This window comes from Aquarana catesbeiana, linkage group LG11, assembly GCF_042186555.1.
Source record: "Aquarana catesbeiana isolate 2022-GZ linkage group LG11, ASM4218655v1, whole genome shotgun sequence".
Taxonomy (NCBI): Eukaryota; Metazoa; Chordata; class Amphibia; order Anura; family Ranidae; genus Aquarana; species Aquarana catesbeiana.
The window spans coordinates 221,416,699-221,438,529 of NC_133334.1; positions in this window are offsets into that span (position 1 = coordinate 221,416,699).

A 21,831-nucleotide genomic window follows, 5' to 3' on the forward strand; every position below is an offset into this window, starting at 1 on the left:
TGAGTCTTATGAGGTTAATAACATTGGTCCAAAAAGGACGAATGATCGGGAAGTACCACCAAATATGTGCGTGTGTAGCTTCGTTCCCACAACTCCTCCAACACAATGGGGAGCTATCGGTGAACATTTGATGCATTTTGATTGGGGTATAGTTCCATCTGTAAAGAAGTTTGCAATTGACTTCTGCCATTTTGGAAGCGGGTGAGGAGACATGAGCGAGTTTTAGGATTTTATCTTTCATAGTGTTTGTTAGGGGGGAGTCTAAGTCTGATTCCCATTTAGCCGGGAAGTGCGGGTACATAGGGTTAGAAAGATCGGTAAGAGCCTTGTAAAACAGAGAAATTCCATGCAGAGGGGGGTCTTTTGGGTAGAATATTTCTTCTATGCTATTTAAATCTTGTAAACCTCGTAACGGGTGAGGGAAGGAATGTAAAAAGCGTTGTAATTGGTGATATCTCCACTTATCCAAAAATATAAGTTGTGTAGAGCTGAGAATCTCAGAAAGAGGTTTAATTGTGTTGCCGTGTATAACGTGATGTAGCAGAAGAGGTTCTCCTGAGGCCCAGGATTTAAATCCTGGGTCCAATAAACCTGGTAGGAAATAGTGGTGATTGAGGAGAGGCATCAGGGGGGAGTCATAATTCCAGGAAAATTTCCTGCATATGGCATCCCATATATCCAGTGAGGACGTGGTGAGTGCGGAAGCAGTGTGGGTAATGTGCCTATGAACTCTGGGTATCCAGGGGATAACAGAGAGATCGGCTCCACACAGAGAGTATTCTAGTTGTACCCATAATTTTTAATTAATCGCGTATTTCCAATCTGCCATTCTAGATAATATGACAGCATGATAATAGGTCTTAAAGTTTGGGAGTGCCAGTCCCCCAGAGCATTTGGAGCGAAAAAGAACGTCTCCGGATAACATGTTTTTTTAATTATATGTGTTTTATAGCAGAAAGGAAAAAATATTATTTATTTTTTCAAAATTGTTGGTCTTTTTTTGTTTTTAGAGCAAAAAATAAAAACCGTAGAGGTGATCAAATACCACCAAAAGAAAGCTCTATTTGTGGGAAAAAAAGGACATCAATTTTATTTTGGGTACAGCGTCGCACGACCACGCAATTGCCAGTTAAAATAACGCAGTGCTGTATCACAAAAAATGGCCTGGTCATGAAGGGGTAAAACCTTCTGGGACTGAAGTGGTTAATGGCTAGATCACCAGGTGAAAAATAAGGGAAAAAGACTTAAAAATAAAAATAATGCAGCCACCACATTTAAGGGTTGGTAAACTGCAATATATTATTGTCACGGAACGTCCCACACTCCGCTTGAGTGCTTCCGTCATATACCACTTCCTCCCCGTCTGTATACAGATAACAGATATTCCAACCTCTCTGAGCATCAAGACAAGGCGACACTTGCTTCACTGCTACCATGAACTCACTTTATTCAGAACCAGAATACAGTCTTATATACACAGGCGAAGATTACTCTAAATACAAACGTAACCTAATTAACATGAGCTAATTATCTCATCCTTTATACAGCCTAGGTGGCTGAGACATGACCTTTTGCCCAGACTTGTGGTCACCGAGCTTCACACAGGAATATAAACACAATAGCTGGAGCTAATTACAATTAACAATACAAACATAACCTAATTAACCTAATTAACATGAGCTCCAATAGGAGTCGTCCCGTCTCCTACATTGTATAGAGGACAATGTGATCAGCTCATTCAATTAACACACATTACCATAAACATCAACACAGGGTTAATTAGAACAAACAACAATGAGTTGAATACCTTTAGAACCTAGACTAAACTTATTTACATTAAACCCATTATAGCTGACATCAGACAGGTGAGTGGAGATGATGACATTAGCATCTCCTCACAGGATGTGTCCCAACAGTATAATTCAGTCTTATCATTCTAATATGGCATATAAAGGGTTCCAGAGTCTGTGTGTTTTGGGGGGACATGTAGCTGAATCCAAAGTAACACCAACCCCAGGGTCCCCAGGCATACAGCTCACAGAGAGCACCATTCCCCCAAATGCTAGGGCCCATAATCGGTGGGCAACAGGCTTGCATACAGTCCTCTCCAACAGCCTCTGTTCTGGCTAGGTCTGTGACATTTCTCCCCTTTCGGCAGGAGACTAACACAGGAGGAGACCCCAGACGGGTTGACTCCGAAGTTAGTAAACAGCTCCAGTCCTCTACTGCCTGTACCCACACAGTACCCCAAATAAATTGTTCCAAACAAAGCATTACTCACCCAGCCAACCTCTGCCTCTCTCAGAGGACATATCTGCCGCTGGGGAGAGGCCTGGACTGGCCTTTCTCCCTGGAATCCTTTCTGCCGCTGGAGAGAGGACAGGGTGTCTGGGCTAACTCTGTCATGCTGTTGGGGATCTGGGCCCACTGCCCAGCATCCCTGGAGTATACAGGTGGAGACTGAAGTCCCATCCACCTTCACAGGAAATCCATCCTCTGTTAGTTGAGGGCAGAGTCCAGCAGTCCTCGGCCCTGTTGCCAGCCCTTCTGCTGGAAACCCCACACCATCTGTTCCGGCTAACTGTTGGAGAGGGAGGCCGACTGCCCCGCCTCCCTGGAACTCTGTAGTTGTTGCCGGTGCTGGGCAGAGGTTGGTAGCACTCTGCCCTGTTGCCAGCACTTCTGCTGGGGACTCCGCATCCTCTGCTCCGGCTAACTGTTGGGGCAGGAGGCTGGCTTCCTCCACTCCCAAACTGTGTAGCTGCCATTGGGGAGGTGAGCCGGCTGCTTCTTTTTCCATTCCCTCATCTGGCTGCTGGGACGACATGTTGATGGTACTGTCTCCCAGGTACACGGATCTTTGCTGGGGAGGAAAGCCCACTTCCTCCACCCTGACCAACTGTTGGGGAGGGACAACACACACCTCCTCTCCCTTCTCCCCCTGTATCTGCTGCTGGGAAGTGATTGCCATCTTCTCAGCCTGAGCCTCTACAATTGCTGCAGGTGTGGGGCAGAGGTCTTGGACCCTCTGTCCGGTTGCCAGCACTTCTGCTGGGGGTTTGCCAGGTGGTTCCTCCTCTACAGAAACGTCTATTAAATCCCCAGTCTCTGGAACTGGTAAAAGTGTGGGACAGAGGTCTTGGACCCTCTGTTCAGTTACCAGATCTTCAGCTGGTATTTCCTGATAGTCCCAGGCAAAGGGAGCCCAGCCCTGGCACTGAGCAATGTCTAGCAGCCGTCTGTAGGCGATCTCTAGCTCCCATTCCTGAACGGCCAGAAACTCCAAATCTTCCTGTGCCCAGTGCACTTCCGAAATGTTCAGTAGCCCTTCTCTGAAATCCATGATTTCGTCCACCCGCCGCTCCAAATCACTCCCAAAGTTAGGGTCCCCTGTCAGCTTCACAAACAACAGTCCCAAGCCGCCGTAGCTTAAGCCTTCCGTTGGGCTGTCATCCGCTATCCAGGGACATGCTTGGGATACATGCCACCGGAGGGCTCTGTAGCTCTCATCCAGCTTTATCTCTGCCCAGACCAGCCTGCTTAATTCAGCTGTCTGCTTCTTGTGCGGTTTTTCTCCCAAAAACCGCACCCGCAGTCCGTACTGCGACCAGTACCTTTCCTCAATGGAGGGGAGAACTTTTCCCTGGTGTCGCTGCTCACGGGCTAGCGCTTCCTTCCAGAGTTTGCAGCGAATAGAATCACACCATCCCAGCAGGACCTGCTCCGATACTGGTCCTCTGTGCTGTATCTGCATCTCTCGCAACCTCCTTCTGAATTCCTCATCCATGGCGGCTGGTATCTGTACCTCTCCTCTCCTGCTATCTGGACCTTGGATCCAGATGGAAGTTTGGATGTCCCAGACTGTAGGAAGCTTTCCCGCTGCTTGCCACCAATGTCACGGAACGTCCCACACTCCGCTTGAGTGCTTCCGTCATATACCACTTCCTCCCCGTCTGTATACAGATAACAGATATTCCAACCTCTCTGAGCATCAAGACAAGGCGACACTTGCTTCACTGCTACCATGAACTCACTTTATTCAGAACCAGAATACAGTCTTATATACACAGGCGAAGATTACTCTAAATACAAACGTAACCTAATTAACATGAGCTAATTATCTCATCCTTTATACAGCCTAGGTGGCTGAGACATGACCTTTTGCCCAGACTTGTGGTCACCGAGCTTCACACAGGAATATAAACACAATAGCTGGAGCTAATTACAATTAACAATACAAACATAACCTAATTAACCTAATTAACATGAGCTCCAATAGGAGTCGTCCCGTCTCCTACATTGTATAGAGGACAATGTGATCAGCTCATTCAATTAACACACATTACCATAAACATCAACACAGGGTTAATTAGAACAAACAACAATGAGTTGAATACCTTTAGAACCTAGACTAAACTTATTTACATTAAACCCATTATAGCTGACATCAGACAGGTGAGTGGAGATGATGACATTAGCATCTCCTCACAGGATGTGTCCCAACAGTATAATTCAGTCTTATCATTCTAATATGGCATATAAAGGGTTCCAGAGTCTGTGTGTTTTGGGGGGACATGGAGCTGAATCCAAAGTAACACCAACCCCAGGGTCCCCAGGCATACAGCTCACAGAGAGCACCATTCCCCCAAATGCTAGGGCCCATAATCGGTGGGCAACAGGCTTGCATACAGTCCTCTCCAACAGCCTCTGTTCTGGCTAGGTCTGTGACAATTATATTTTTGTTTGTGGGTTTAATACCACTTTAACTTGCTTTGCTGCCCTACTGCTTCAGCTGCCAGCAATTAGAAGAAGCCCTGCTCAAAGCTGGATATGCCCAATATTCTTCTACATTCTTGGCTGTTGGATTGGCAGAGGAGCAAAGGAAAGATGAGTACGGTATGTGCTACTGGTGGGGCTGATTTTAAACTGAAACTCATGCATAGAGTACCTTTAAAGTTGTAAACTACACATACTGGCCACTTTATTAAGTACACCTTGCTAGTATTGGTTGGACCCTCTATTGCCTTCACAACTGCCTTAACTCTTTGTGGCATAGATTCAACAAGGTGTTGGAAACGTTCCTCAGAGATTTTGGTCCATATGGATATGATGGCTTCACGCAGTTGCTGCAGATTTGTCGGCAGCACATTCATGATGCGAATCTCCTGTTCCACCACATTGCAAAGGTGCTCTATTGGATTTAGATCTGGTGACTGTGGAGGCCATTGGAATACAGTGACCTCATTGTCATGTTCAAGAAACCAGTGGTGAGATGATTTGAGCTTTGTGACATGGTGCATTATCCTGCTGGAAGGAGCCATCAGAAGATGGGTACACTGTAGTCATAAAGGGATGGACATGGTCAGCAACAATACTCAGGTAGGCCGTGGCATTTAAACAATGCTCAATTGGTATTAAGGGGCCAAAAGTGTGCCAACCCCCCCCCCCCACACACACACACACCATTACACCACCACCAGCCGGAACCGTTGATACAATGCAGGATGGATTCATGCTTTCATGTTGTTTACGCCAAATTCTGACCCTACCATCTGAATGTCGCAGCTGAAATCGAGACTCATCAGACCAGGCAATGTTTTTCTGATCTTCTATTGTCCATTTTTGGTGAGCCTGTGCGAATTGTATCAAAGAAAAAAAATAAGCTATTGCGCTGACTTGAACCCAACGGTCATTAAACAGGGCATATAAAAGGGTCAGAAGAGTGATAGGGAACACCAGGTAAAATGGAAAAAAATACACCTAGATGGAGGCACCCTTTTATGTTTATTTTTTTATCTGTGCGAATTGTAACCTCAATTTCCCGTTTTTAGCTGACAGAAGTGGCACCCGGTGTGTCTGTTTCAAGGTTTGATGTGTTGTGCACTCAGAGATGGTATTCTGCATAACTTGGTTGTAACGAGTGGTTATTTGATTTACTGTTGCCTTTCTATTACCTCAAACCAGTCTGCCCATTCTCCTCTGACCCTCTGACATCAACAAGGCATTTTCATCCACACAACTGCCGCTCACTGGATATTTTCTCTTTTTTGGACCATTCTCTGTAAACTCTAGAGATGGTTGTGTGTGAAAATCCCAGTAGATCAGCAGTTTTTGAAATACTCAGACCAGCCCGTCTGGTACCAACAACCATGCCACGTTCAAAGTCACTTAACCACTTCAGCCCCGGAAGATTTGGCTGCTGAATGACCAGGCCATTTTTTGCGATTCGGCACCGCGTCGCTTTAACTGACAATAGCGCAGTCGTGCGACGTTGCAACCAAACAAAATTGACGTCCTTTTTTTCCCACAAATAGAGCTTTCTTTTGGTGGTATTTGATCGCCTCTGCGGTTTTTATTTTTTGGGCTATAAACAAAAAAATAGCGACAATTTTGAAAAAAAAAAAACACAATATTTTGTACTTTTTGCTATAATAAATATCCCCATTTTTTTAAAAAAAAAGCAAATTTTTTCTCAGTTTAGGCCGATATGTATTCTTCTACATATTTTTGGTAAAAAAAAAGCAATAAGCGTATATTGATTGGTTCGCGCAAAAATTATAGTGTCTACAAAATAGGGGATAGATTTATAGCATTTTTATTATTATTATTTTTTTTTTTTACTAGTAATGGCGGCGATCTGAGATTTATTTTTTTTAATTGGGACTGTGACAATTATGGCGGACACATCGGACACTTTTGTCACATTTTTGGGACCATTGGCATTTATACAGCGATCAGTGCTATAAAAATGCACTGATTACTGTAACTGATCACTGGCAGGGAAGGGGTTAACACTAGGGGGCGATCAAGGGGTTAACTGTGTTCCCTGTGTGTGTTTCTAACTGAAGGGGGAGGTGACTGACTAGAGGAAGTGACAGCTCGTGGTTCCCAGCTAATAGGAACACACAATCTGTCACTCCTCTCAGAACAGAACAGGGATTTCTGTGTTTACACACACACTTCCGTGTTCTGCCTCTCGTGCTCGCAATCGCTCGTGGCCACTGGTCATTGCGACCATCGGCCACGAGCATCGGCACCCCCGCGTGCGTGCACCTGCTATCCCAATCCTGCGAGTCGACGTATAGCTATGACGGTTCGCGGGATCGTGCCGACCTGCCACAGTAAAATGACGGCAGCTGGTCGACAAGCGGTTAAATCCCCTTTCTTCTCCATTCTGATGCTCAGTTTGAACTTCAGCAATTCGTCTTTGCTACATCTAGATGCCTAAATGCACTGAGTTGTTGCCAATGATTGGCTGATTAGCAATTTGTGTTACTAAGCAATTGAACAGGTGTACCTAATAATATGGCTGGTGAGTGTATGTATTAATGGAGTAATATGCTTATGCTATTAAGTTTTCTCAGGCTCCCAGTGCAACAGGCTCAAAAGACTTTAAAATGAGCTGACCTATAAAAAGAGCTAATGCTAATATTTACAGATGTCTAAGTAAATGTTTCAGTGCCTAATCTGAAATGGCAATATCCGAGGATCTTTGTTTCTCAAATTTTGTTTTCTGACCCTTGGCAGATATTTTATCCATGCTAGGGTTATGTTATCTCAGAGTTTCAAATTATATATTATTTGTCTTGTTTTTAACCTCTATGGCAAAGGTGTTTGTGTTTCAATGGTTTTTTTTGAAAGTTTCAAAACATTTTTAACATTTAAGCTTAAACTGTTTATCATATCTCAGTATAATTATACAGTGTGACTTTTCCAGAAAAGTAAATTATTATCTTCCGGCCTGCACATCTGTTATCATATTGCTCCAATTTAGAAAAGGATAAAAGGATAACACAACCGAATAACATTTCTGTAGTCTAAAAGGTAACGAAAAGGTAACTATGAATATCCCCTGCTTTCCCCATCCCTCCACTACCCTCCACACAGGGGGGGGAAAAGGGGAAGACCAGGACCAAAGGCAATTCCAGAAAAAGAAAAGAATGAAAGTAATGCCGCGTACACACGGTCGGACTTTTCAGCTACAAAAGTCAGACGACTGACGAAGTCTGTCGATAGACTTTCGACAGACTTTCAATAGACTTTTGGCGGACTTTCAACAGACTTTCTAACGACCGGACTTGCCTGCACACGATCACACCAAAGTCCGACGGATTTGTACGTGATGACGTACACTGGACTAAAATAAGGAAGTTGATAGCCAGTAGCCAATAGCTGCCCTAGCGTGGGTTTTTGTCCGTCGGACTAGCATACAGACGAACGGATTTCTGGGTCCGGCGGAGTTACGACGTAAAGATTTGAAGCATGTTCCAAACCTAAAGTCCGTCAGATTTTTGGCTGGAAAAGTCAGCTGAAAGTCCGGGGAAGCCCACACACGATCGGATTGTCCGCCGGACTTGGTCTGTCGGCGCCCCTCGGACTTTTGTAGCTGAAAAGTCAGACCGTGTGTACGCAGCATAAGAAGAAAAGAATATCAGAGAGGGAAGTGCACTCCCTAGAATTAATTTGGTCAATCCCTGATATCTCACAAGGGGTCAGACAAGTATTTGATCCAGGGTTCCCATATCTTGTCAAATAGGACTCGTTTGTTCTGTAGGATCGCCGAAAGGTGTTCATTTACCATTAACCATGTCAACTTATTTTTTACCAGGTCGAAAGGGATCGTGGGTGTCTTCCAATTGCTATTCTGGCTGCCGTAAAAATAAAGGCTACAAGTTTCCCTGCCTGTTCAGGTGTGCCTTCTACCGGGCATCCCAGAAGAGCTTGTTGCTGTGATTTAATTTAATTTACCTGTGTTGGGGCGGCACAGTGGTGTAGTGGTAGCACTCTCACCTAGCAGTAAGAAGGGTCACTGGTTCGAATCCCAACCACGACACTACCTGCTTGGAGTTTGCATGTTCTCCCTATGCCTGCGTGGGTTTCCTCCGGGTACTCCGGTTTCCTCCCACACTCCAAAGACATGCTGGTAGGTTAATTGGATCCTGTCTAAATTGTCCCTAGTATGTATGAATGTGAGTTAGGGACCTTAGATTGTAAGCTCCTTGAGGGTAGGGACTGATGTGAATGTACAATGTAAAGCGCTGCGTAAATTGACAGCGCTATATAAGTACCTGAAATAAATGAGAAGATGAAATTATAAAGGCAGATCCAAAAATGTTTCACCTTGGGGCAGGACCACCATATATGGATCACCGTGCCTTCCAAACTGCACCCTCAAAAGCAGGAGGGAGAGGCCCCTGGGACACACAAAGCTATTCTCGTCGGTACCATGTACCATCTAAGCAAAACCTTGTCATTTGCTTCAATAAATTAGGTATTTATATATGTTTTTGACGCACACTGTGACATTGTGGACCATTCATCTTGAGCGAATGTCTCCCCTATGTCTTGTTCCCACTTCTTCATGTAGAACAATTTTTCTGGAGTAGAGATCAATATACTATAGATTTTGGAGATAAATGGCGAAGGTGTTTGATATCATGACCATGTGCACTGAAATGTCATGCATCATAAGCAGATCACATCAGATTTAGAAGCCACTTCACACTTCTGCGTGCGTTATTGCATGTGCTTTAAGGGATTGTTTATACCAGATGCAGTCAAACGTGTTTTTAAACAAAGTGTAATGCATATGCAAGAACAATTAATGTATTTCAATGAGCCTAGTCGACACCATTGCAGAGCTTTCATGTGCATCTTTTTGCACATAAATGTATCGTAGTGTACGTAAATTCACACAAACGCATTACAAACGCATGTAAATGCAGCTCAATAAAAAAGAAAAAAAACATAAATTATGCCAAAAAACTCACTGCAAATACAACAAAAGTACACTGCAAACGCACTGTAAACACATTACAAATGCATGAAATGTGCATGCAGAACTGGATACAATGCAGGGATTGCAGTGTAAAGATGACCTTATATGTGTTGAATGACATTTATGCAGCTCATTTAACTTGAACAGGCTGGCAGCACACCTCAATGCACACAAAAAACAACTATAGTATTATGAGCGACATAGGGCTTGTCCGGTTACTGTACACCAATCAGTTATAACATTATGACCACTGACAGGTAAAGTGAATAACATTGAATATCTTCTTTCATTGGCATCTGAAAGTGGGTGGAATATATTAGGCAGCAAGTGAACATATTGTTCCTGAAAGCAGAAAAAATGGGCAAGCATAAATATTTAAGTGACTTTGACAAGGGCCAAATTGCAGCTCTTGTGAGATGTTCCTGGTCTGCAGTGGTCAGGCCCGACCAAAAGTGGTCCAAGGAAGGAAAACTGATGACAGGGTCAGCCAGGGCTCATTGGTGCACATGGGGAGCAAAGGTTGGTCCATGTAGTCTGATCCAATAGAAGAGCTACTGCAGCTCAAATTGCTGAAAAAAATGAATGCTGATTACAAAAGAAAGGTGTCAGAACACACCATGCATTGCAGTTCACTGTGTATGGGGCTGCGTAGCGTAGCTGCAGACAGGTCAGGGTGCCCATGCTGACCCCAACAATCCATGCTGACCTCCACAACCAAAATCGCCTTTAATGGGAACATGAACACCCATCCTTGGGTCCTGTCATTTATGTGGATGTTATTTCACACCTACCTAAACATTGTGGCCGATCAAGTACACCCCCTCATAGATACAGTACTCCCTGATGGCAGTGACCTCTTTCAGTGGTGTTCCCTGCCACACTGCAAAAATGTTTGAACAATGGTTTGAGGATGACAACAAGGAGTTTGAGGTGTTGATATGGCCTCCAAGTTCTCCAGATCTCAATCTAATTGATCATTTGTGGGATGTGCTGGTAAAATAAGTCCGATCCATGGAGGCCCCACCTTGCAACTTACAGGACTTACAGGATCTGGTACTGAAGGCTTGGTGCCAGATACCACAGCATACCTTCAGAGGTGTAGTGGTGTCCATGCCTCAATGGGTTTTGGTGGGTGGAAATGTTACGGCTGATTGGTGCATGTGCGGACTGGGGGACCATCCTAAATGATTGCCAATGCAACACACATATTAATGTGTTCTTCAGTAACGTTACGTAAAATGCACATTTTACTTAAAGGGGTTGTAAAGGTAAAAATTTTTTCACCTTAATGCATTCTATGCATTAAGGTGAAAAAACTTCTGACAATACCGCCGCCCCCAGCCCCCCCATTTTACTTACCTGACGCCTCGAAAGTCAGCTTCTCGTTCCCGACATCTATTCCTCCGCTCACCCTGGCCGCTGATTGGCTACAGTGGATGGATTGGAAGCAGCGCATCCAATGACGCGGCGCGCTGGGGGGCGGGGCCGAGTGATACAGTGAGCGGCTATAGCCGCCGGCTGTATCACGGGAGCGCGCCCACAAGCACTAACCACCATGCGAGGGAGCTCGCATTAAGGTGGTTAATGCTTGCGGGGAAGAGCTGAAACAGCCGCCGAGGGACCCCAGAAGACCAGGTTCAGGGCCACTCTGTGCAGAACGAGCTGCACAGTGAAGGTAAGTATAACATGTTTGTTATTTAAAAAAAAAAAAAATTTTACCTTTACAACACCTTTAAATGTGAGGAAATATAGTTACATAGTTAATCAGGTTGAAAAAAGACACAAGTCCATCCAGTTCAACCATAAAATAATATTCCTATTCCATCTAAGTCCTGTGCAACGTTGGACTCCCGGGCTTTGGCCAATACAAGCATGACTGACTCACTGCCGCTGGCATGTGAGTCCACTCCGTCCGGTAAGAGTACATATCTCATTTCCTTGGTGGAAGATACACTATCTCTGGCGTTTTAATGGCTAGCCACTTTTTTCCATTTTCCAAGTGTCACCTCAAGAGTGGATCCTAAGTCCTTCACATTATGGACATTTGCTTTAATAAGCTCACTACAGTGGTGAATTCATGTTTTCACTAGTTTATAGTCACTGGACTTTATTAATATAATTTTTTCAGTATACATCATTATTCTTTATTTTTTACATTTATAATGCACTGCTGTTTCTTTGATGGTTTTCTAGCGCTACACTGTGTTTTTACCTGTTTTTGAAATTTTAGCCTGCATGGGAACTGAGGTTCCCAGTACGGGTGCGATTTCAACAGCGTGCAGCATGCCATCAGAATTAATGGCACCCGCCTGTGGATCCCGCATTTCTCTTTTGTGGGTGGTTGCTGCAGCTGGCATTTGTGTGGGTCCCGCAGCTGCACCTCCCGCACAGATGTGAACCTACCCTTTAAGTGTATATTATTTAGTCTGTGAAATTTTAGTAGGAGGCATGCCAATTTTTTTGAAGTTGTAATGTTTTGTCACATTTTTTTGGAAAATGAAAATATTAAATAAAAAAAAATTCACATTTTTTTTGTTTACACACTGTCACCAGTGCAGTACAGCATTATCATATGACTGGTGTGGCGGTGTGTTTAGGGGTAGTGACTGGTGATGGTATGTAAAAAAAAAAAATGATTTTATTATTCCATTTTGCTAAGCATTTTGTTTTCTTTTTTTAACATTTTTTTTACATCCTGTCATCAGAGTAGTTCAGTGTCACCATAGTGACATCATCACTGTTGTATCACAATAGAGACAACAGTGATGATCACAATTGATTTAGGGGTCATGAATAGCTTTCATTCATGACAGCTTGCCTACTGTTGTGATCTATGATTGGCTACAGCCAATCACATGGTGCAGGGTGCTGTGATTGTCCCAGATACCATGTGTTAGCTGTGGGTCAATCAAAGCATCACAATAATAACCAAAGAGTCATGAATGGAAGCCATTCATGACTGTTTTGTTGACATTGTAATCATCTGATCATTTTGACCAGCCATAGCAATCACATAACAGTCATAGCAGCCGGGTACCAATTGCCATGATCCACTGTGTCTACCGGACACAGCGGTCATGGTCAGGAATGTTGCTGAGCATGCACCTGCCACTCACTCCCAGTATATTTACTGTGTGTTGTCAGCAGGTGGTTAATCTCCTAAGGCCTCATGCACACTGGACGTTTAACCCTGGTGCATTATTTATTTTATTTATTTATTTATTTCAGGTACTTATATAGCGCTGTCAATTTACACAGCGCTTTACATATACATTGTACATTCACATCAGTCCCTACCCTCAAGGAGCTTACAATCTAAGGTCCCTAACTCACATTCATACATACTAGGGACAATTTAGACAGGATTCAATTAACCTACCAGCATGTCTTTGGAGTGTGGGAGGAAACCCACGCAGGCACAGGGAGAACATGCAAACTCCAGGCAGGTAGTGTCATGGTTGGGATTCAAACCAGCGACCCTTCTTACTGCTAGGCGAGAGTGCTACCACCACACCACTGTGCCGCCATTAGACTCCGGTGTATTATTCCTTTGTGCAGGGAGATTGCACCGTGACATGTGTTGGCACTTTATATGTTTTAATGTGTACTTTTATAAAAATAAATTGTTTTAATTAACGGAGGCCCTCTTTTCTTCTCAACGGCATATTGTATATGATACACAACTGAGCACCATGGAGGAGGCTCTGGATGGTTTCATCCCTGGGGGGAATCAAGCCCTTACTGACCCACTCTATACCAGTGGATCAAGAAGGTCTGTTTTGTGTAGTTTACTTTCTATCTATCTGAAATGACAAGACTCATTCTTCATAAATAGTATTTCATCTGTGGAAAGACTAATAATCACATCGTGGACAAACTTTGAGGTGCACATAGGGGAGATTGTGTATTCATTTAAAGAGCTGGAGGAAAATCTATGGGGGATGCTGCAGCTGCGATACCTTGGACCAGTGTACATATGCCGTTTTAACTCACTTGCTAAGCACAAGGGGTCAAAGCCATCTGGTGAGTGAGGTGTGAAATCCATGTGGTCTTTCTTGAAGGATCAAAACTTTGGAGCACTCTTTCTCTGAAGCACTATTGTGTGTTATTGTTTGGAACTGTCACTAAACATGGACAATATATAGTCGACTTTCTTTACATGTTTTTGAATTTCTTTATATGTTTTTGAATTACCTGTTTGATTTTATTGTTGATACACATTGAAGAAGAGATGATAGAACTGTTAACCATAGGTATTTGGGGCACTCATATTTGACATAGTGGACATTACTTATTTGCAGGGGTACACAAGGAAGCATGCTATTCCATTCTCTACTTGGACTGCATGTGTCCAGTCCCTTAAAAATACATACTGTTTCAGTATAACCGTGCCCATATGCACAAAGCCAGCTCCATAAAAACATGCTCTGAAAAGTTTGATGTGATTGAACTTGAGTGTCCTGCAAAAAGGCCTGACCTCGACACTACTGAACACCTTTTAAGATGAATTAGAATGTCAACTTAAGTTAGGTCTTTTTGTTTCGATGTCAGTACCTGACTTTACAAGTGCCATTTTGGCTGAATGGGCATAAATTTCCACAGACACACTCCAAAATCTTGTGAAAAGGCTTCTAGAAATATAGGTTCATAGACTAACTCTATTATAATGCCAAAGATTTTGGAAGTGGATGTCCAACAATCTCATATACTGTAGGTGTGAAATTTTGGCCATATAGTGTAACACCAAATTGTCATGCTGTTGGGTTATTTCAGTCTGCCATGGCTGTGACAAGACCAGGAAACTTCTTTGTGAAGCTCTGTTGGTCAGTTAGAAAACCAATCTTTTTCTTCAGGTTTTTTTCTCTGGGCAGAGCCCCTATCACACCAGGATGCTCCGGGGCAGTGTGAAAGTGTACCATTTCAAAATAGCCTTTTAGGGGTCTATGTATAAAAAATTTGCCATGCGGGTGTCTTAAGTATTCGCACAGCCACACAGAATGATCCCCCAATTGTTTGTGGAATGATCTCCTATGATGGTCAGCTCCATCTAGTGGCTTTTTCTGAAGTACCTCAATATAAAAAAATTAAAAAAAAAAACATTATGACCACTAGATGGGGCTGATGATCATAGGAGATAATCGCATTACAGCGGATGTCAGCGGTGACATGTTCTGCTGACATCTGCTGCTATCCAATCTGATCCCTATTTCCCATCCATCTGGCGGATCAGATAGGATTTAATGAAAACGGACAGGCGGTCTGTTTACACCCGATTTCTCCGTAGAAGAGAGTGGGACTGTATCCGTCTCCGCTCTGCACAATGAGTGGAGGTTCGCCTGCTCAGTGGGGATGAGTGGAGTGATCCCCCACTGAGCAAGCAGAGTCCACCAAACGGAGGTGCCTGCATGAAAGGGGCCTTAGTAAAGTAAATAGCTTGTTTGGACCAGAAATATTTACACTTCACTAAAAGTTGGAGATCAGCTTTAAGATATCCACATGGCAATTTTTTATACATAGACCCCTTAGTATCTACAGTGCAGTTTCTCTCCTCCTCTCTCTCCATCACATTCTGCCTCTGCTTGGCAGTTTTTTTGGGACAGTTTTTCTCAATAAATACAGGCTCTCACTTTTTAAAAATAGCACGCTTTGCAAACAGCTCACTCATCAATTTAAACACAACTCTCCGCACTGGCATGGGTGGGCATCATAATTTTGCTCCCATGATTTGTAGTTATGCCCTTGGTGGTAATGCTACATTCTAATCTTGTTATACGACTTTCTTAAGACTCAAAGAAGTCTAAAGAATTCCACAGATTTCTTACTTAGCCCAAAGAATACCTCTCCCAGTATGCATACAAATAGACATAAGCAAACAGTATCTTGAAATCCGATGAGAAATGTGTGCACAATCTGCTCAATGGTTTAAAGTGCCTTTTTATTTGTTTAATAAAGTTGAGGATTTTGTGCTTATTTTGGTCAAAGTGTTGTTATGATTACCAACGAAACCATGGTACACCCAGGCTTAGGTATTAATAGACTACTGCATTTTTGGATTTGCATGTCCTTTTTTTGTAGTGAATAAACACAATGAGGGTGATTTACTAAGGAGGCACTGCACCGGTTCTTACATTAATTGGTGCGATGGAAAAGTCGTTAATTGAACGTACGAACTGGCGCACTTTGAATCGCAAATAGCGATAATAAATACCTGCATATGTAAACTGCAACTGGCGCTAGGGTAACTGCGGTTTTCTCATTGATAATAGCGCACGCCCAATACAATTGGTATATCTCATCTCATTAGATGTGTCTTGTTAGGCAATTAGTAGGTGTTCTCAGTTAATTAACCCTTTTGATGCTAATCTCATTCCTATCACTTTTAATACATCTTTGAAGTATGTGCGTGTTTTGAGGCTAATTCATTTAGGCTACTTTCATACTGGGGCTTTGGAGGCGACGGCGGTAAAGCACCTCTATTTTTAGCGACGCTTTACCGTCCTTTTAGAGGTGCTATTCAGCGACTGCGGCTGCTTTTAACCCCCGCCAGCGGCCGAAAAAGGGTTAAAAAACGCTGCCGCAGTGCTTTGCCGGTGGTTTGGCGGCGCTGCCACACTGATTTTAATGGGCTGGGGCGCTTTAGGAGTGGTGTATACACTGCTTCTACAGCGCTGCAAAGACGCTTCTTGCAGGACTTTTTTTACCGTCCTGCAAGCGCACCGCTCCACTGTGAAAGCACTCGGGCTTTCACACTGGAGAGACAAGAGAGGCTCTCTACAGGCGCTATTTTTAGCGCTGTAGCGCCTGTAAAGTGCCTCAGTGTGAAAGTAGCCTTAAACATACACATGACCCACACAAACACCATCCCATGTAAAAATAAATAAAAAATTATCTTAATTTGCAAATAAGCTTAATCTCTTCCTCAGAGAACAATGAGTGGGGCACGGTGGTGGGAAGAAATTCACATAAGTACAAGCAGCTTCCTGGAGGGGCGTGATGTCATTCCGCCGCTTCCAGAACCAGATATGCGCCACGGGTACATACCTCCGCATACAGAGCAGTTGTGCATCTCACATACACAACGGCTGTGCATCTAGATGCATTTGGTGCATCTAGCTGCAGGAACCAAATTTTTATGGAAATTAATAGTAAAGCAGATTTCCAGGACTGGACTATTTCTATTCTATTTCCAGGACTGTTTCTATTAAACAAGGTCTAAATGGGCCATTGACATGCATCACAGTGGAACTTAGGAATGTGTCTTTGCAAAGTTAAACTAAATTAGATCCTTTCTTATTTTTGCTTGGGGATAGAGTGCAGAGGGATTAGAAGTCTTGTCAGTTTTTGGGGATGTCTGCACCCCTGATAGGGTGAAGACACCTCCCAAATGTTGCCACTTTCTCCTTCAAATTTATTCACTTTCTGTCACATAGCCAAACATGAAGTGAGGGTAAAACCCTGCCAATGTCTTTCCTTGGGGACACACAGATCAATCGGGAATAGTTTCCCCATTGGATAAATTGCACTCTAGCATTTTGCTGTGTACACCCCAAATTATTAAGTATCTTGGACTTTGGGGTTTATTTACTAAAGGCAAACACACTTTGCACTACAAGTTCACTTGGAAGTGCAATTGCTGGAGATCCAAGGGGGACATGCAAGGAAAATAAAAAAAAAACAGCATTGGGGGTGTACACAACAAAGTGCTAGAGTGCAATTTGCCTAATGGGGACATTAGTTAGATTGATCTGTGTGTCCCCAAGGAAAGACATTGGTAGGGTTTTACCTTCACTTCCTGTTTGGTTATGTGACAGGAAGTGAAGCCAATTTTCAGAAAAGGGACACAAAGCCCAACCTAAAAAGACAAGCAGGGGGTTTTAACACTCACTTATTTTCCCTCAAATGCCCACAATTAAAATAGGATTGTCTTGAGCTAGACTTTAGCTCAGTTCTCTAAATCAGTGGTACTCAACCCTGTCCTCAAGTATCCCCAACAGGCCATGTTTGCAGGTTTTCCTTCATTTTGCACAGGTGCTTTAAATCAGAGTCAATGGCTTGATATTTTGGACAGCTATTTTAGCTAAGATAAATTCCCAAAACGTGTCCTGTCGGGGGTACTTGAGGTCAGGGTTGAGAAGGGGTTGAGAACCTATCCATGGCAGCATACGCACAATCCATGCTTATGCTGCCATGAAGACACCAGGAAAGTAGCTTTTAGACAAATCACACCTTTTTTTGTTGTGCCATGCCAATCAGCTGGGAAATCTGTTGCATGAAAATTGTTTAGAGGGGGGGTGACAAATGCATTTCTTGGATTGAACAAACATCTGCAAAACAAATTATTAAACAAAACACATAAAACAGGGGTAGGCAAGTGACACACAAAGCCTCTTTTGCTGGACTCTCTCCCCATCAGCAGAGCAGCGCAGGGAAGTGTCAGTGAGACACTAATGTATTCCAATTTCAGAATTCCCCATGCTGCACCTGCACTGAGGGGGAGGCACTGTGCCCCCACACATTGTAAAAGATGGGAAACATTGTTTGGTTCTCTAACTTTGCTGTAGCTGCAATCGTTTGTTTTTGTGATGGGGAAGAGATTGGGTACAGTTTTGCTAAGGGAGGGGGGGGGGGCGGTCCATGTTTCTAGGAGGAGGACGACTGTCATTGGCCACTGCTAAAGCCAATCACAGTCCTGCTTGCCCCGCCCACCATCTGGAGGAAGATGACTCGGCCACCACCAATCTCAGAAAGAAGGGATTTCACTGTGATTGAGAAAACCCCAATCAGGGGACAGTTTGTGGAATTACTGTTGAGCTTCTGGGAACTTTGTTGAATTTATTCCTGAACCTTTGCATCACTTACTACTGAACCCCAGCACTCTGTGTCCCTTTAAGCCAGGGCCAGTATTCAGTGCAATGAAAATCACACCCAACCCATCTGAAGAGCACCACAATTTTTCTAAGCTGCAGGGGCCCAACTTATGATCCTGCAGGCCCACTGCTTTCAGAAAATACCCCTGACCTGAGTTCATCATTGCGCATCCATTCCAGATGCTTGCATGTGACATCACATACATCACATACAAGTACGTGGGCTGGATGTGAGAGTTGGACCAGGAGGATGAGTGTCAGAGGAATAATCCTTCCAATCACACCAGCCCTGTCACTGCGCGCATGCGCGGCGGAACAGCGCTCCGGCGTACTCGCATTCACGGTCCGGCACTATGACGCACGCACATGAGCACTAGCACACCCAACGTGACCCTTTGGGCTGCCTATAAAAGTTGCTCTTATGCTCAGACAAATTACTGGTTCATCTTCAGCTTCCTGTTAAAAACTTGATCCTGTCTCCTGTGCCTGATTACCTGTTGTGACCCGGATTGCTACTGACTCCTCTACTCTTCTCCTGGACCTGACCTTGGCTTGTTTAAATGGCTCTCCGCCTATCTCCTGTGTTTGACCCTCTGCCTGTGACCCGGATTTGTCTCCTGTCTACTTGCGCTTGACCTCCTGCTTGTAACCTGGACTTGCTTTGTGTCTTCCAGACACCATCCCACAGCCTGCAGTTGGATTGCTGATCCTGGTGTTTGACCCTCAGCCTGGTTCTGGACTTTCTGTTTGTTCTTTTCCAGCAAGCACTCCTGTTTACCAGTCTCTGCACAGCAGCTCATCCCTACAAGGACCTCCACGCAAGTCTTTCATGGTCCACTGGGTAGCCTGTGCCTCTTTGTGCCATTCACTCCCTGTACCACCTCCAGGGGGCGGACTGCGCTTAGTTGCAAGGGTGAACTGCTCTCGGCATCTCGGCCTCGTTAAGTACTTTCCTGACAATGAGTGTGCCAGGACAGGTAGATGTGTCTCATCTCTGCTTTCTTTCACCACTCTGCATATCACGCATATCATAGATGAGCAGGAGGGTACAGCGATGGGGAAAATGATTAGGAGGGGTTCAGAGGTGGGGCAGATGTGCAGGGATATACAGTGATGGGCCAGATGAGCAGGGGGGTTCAGTGTTGGGCCAGATGAGAAGGGGATTCAGTGGTGGGACAGAAAAAACAGGAGGGTAGAGCAGTGGGGCAGATGTGAAAGAAGGTGTATTGGTGGGACAGATGAGCAGGGGGTTACAGTGGTGGGGCAGGAGAGCAGGGGGAACAGAGGTGGGGCAGAAGAGCAGGGGGGTACAGAGATGAGACAAATATGCAGGAGGTACATTGGTGGGACAGATGAGAAAGCGGGTTACAGTGGTGGGGCAGATGAAGTTAGTGTTACAACAGATAAGAAGATGATTCAGTAGTGAGACAGAAGAGCATGGGGATACAGCGCTGGAGCAGATGTGCAGGGAGGTACAGTGGTGGAACAGATGAGAAAAGGGGGTACATTGATGGGGCAGGTGAGCAGGGGGGTTACAGTGGTGGGGCAGATGTGCAGGAGATACAGTGGTGGGAGGGATGAGAAGGGGGTTCAGCAGTGGGACAGAAAAGCAGGGTGGTACAGTGGTGAGACAGATGAGAACATTGGTGGGGCAGATGAGCAGGGGGTTAGAGCAGTGGGACAGAAGAGCAGGGTGGTACAGTGGTGGGACAGATGAGCAGGGGGTTACAGTGGTGGGGCAGATGTGCAGGGGTACAGTGGTGGGGCAGATGAAAAAGGGGGTTACAGTGGTAGGGCAGATAAGCAGATAAGTTCAGTGTTAGGACAGATGAGAAGATGGTTCAGCGGTGAGACAGAGGAGCATGGGGGTATGGCGGTGGAGCAGATGTGCAGGGAGGTACAGTGGTGGGGCAGATGAGAAAGGGGGAACATTGGTGTGGCAGATGAGCAGGGGGGTTACAGCGGTGGGACAGAAGAGTAGGGTGGTACAGTGGTGAGGCAGATGAGCAGGGTGGTTCAGTGGTGGGACAGATGAGAAGGGGGGTACATTTGTGGGGCAGATGAGCAGGGTGGTACAGTGGTGAGGCAGATGAGCAGGGTGGTACAGTGGTGGGGCAGATGTATAGGGGTTACAGTGGTGGGGCAGATGTGCAGGATAGTACAGTGGTGGGGCAGATGTGCAGGGGGTTATGTGGTCGGGCAGATGTGCAGGGTAGTACAGTGGTAGGGCAGATGTGCAGGTTAGTACAGTGGTGGGGCAGATATGAAGAGGGTTACAGTGGTGGAGCAGATGTGCAGGGTACAATAGTAATGGGGCAGATGTGCAGTGGTGGGGCAGATGAGCAGGGGGATATAGTGGTGAAACAGATTTGCAGGAGGGACAGTGATCTGAGGTGTGAAGGTGCATGACTTGGGGCTGATCTGAGGCGTGAGAGTCCAGGATGTTAATTTCTCACTACTAAAGTAGTTTACAGCATTTACTTTATAAAAAATCCTTTTCGTGATTGAGAGTGTGAAGTTGACATCTTTTGTTATAAAATCGAGACGCTCAGTTTCTTTGAAAACAATTTTCAGCACACTGTGCTCAAAAGGTTGCCTACCCCGACATAAAACATAAACATTTGCTACAAATGTTATTTGTCAACAAAAACAGGACTTGAAAAAGAGCAAGGAAAACAAAAAACACATGTATGTTAATTTGAGACATTAACAGAATGGTTTTGAGGTCTGACCATTTTGCAGAGGGAATTAAAAGGAGTTAAAAGGACTGCACCCGCAAAGGGTCAGTCATTTAAGGAGTTAAAAATGTATTAGTCACAACATCTTGAGGAAGATTTAGCAAAATAATGCAGCACAGACAATTAAATCAAAGTGAAACTTACAACCTACAAACAACACACAATGACAACATCAAAAATATTTCAGGGAAAAATATCCCCCCCCCCCCCCAAAAAAAAGAAACAAAAGTTAAAAATACTTGCTCTAAAACACATCTCTTTTGCAAAGACATAAACAAAATACAAAGAGAAAATACATGTGTTACAAACTCTATAAGGACACCCAAATGTACTTTCTACACACACACACACACACACACACACACACACACACACACACACACACATGCGGTGATCCAGTTCATCCAATCTGGAAAAAATATTACCAACAAGTAGATTGACTGCATCT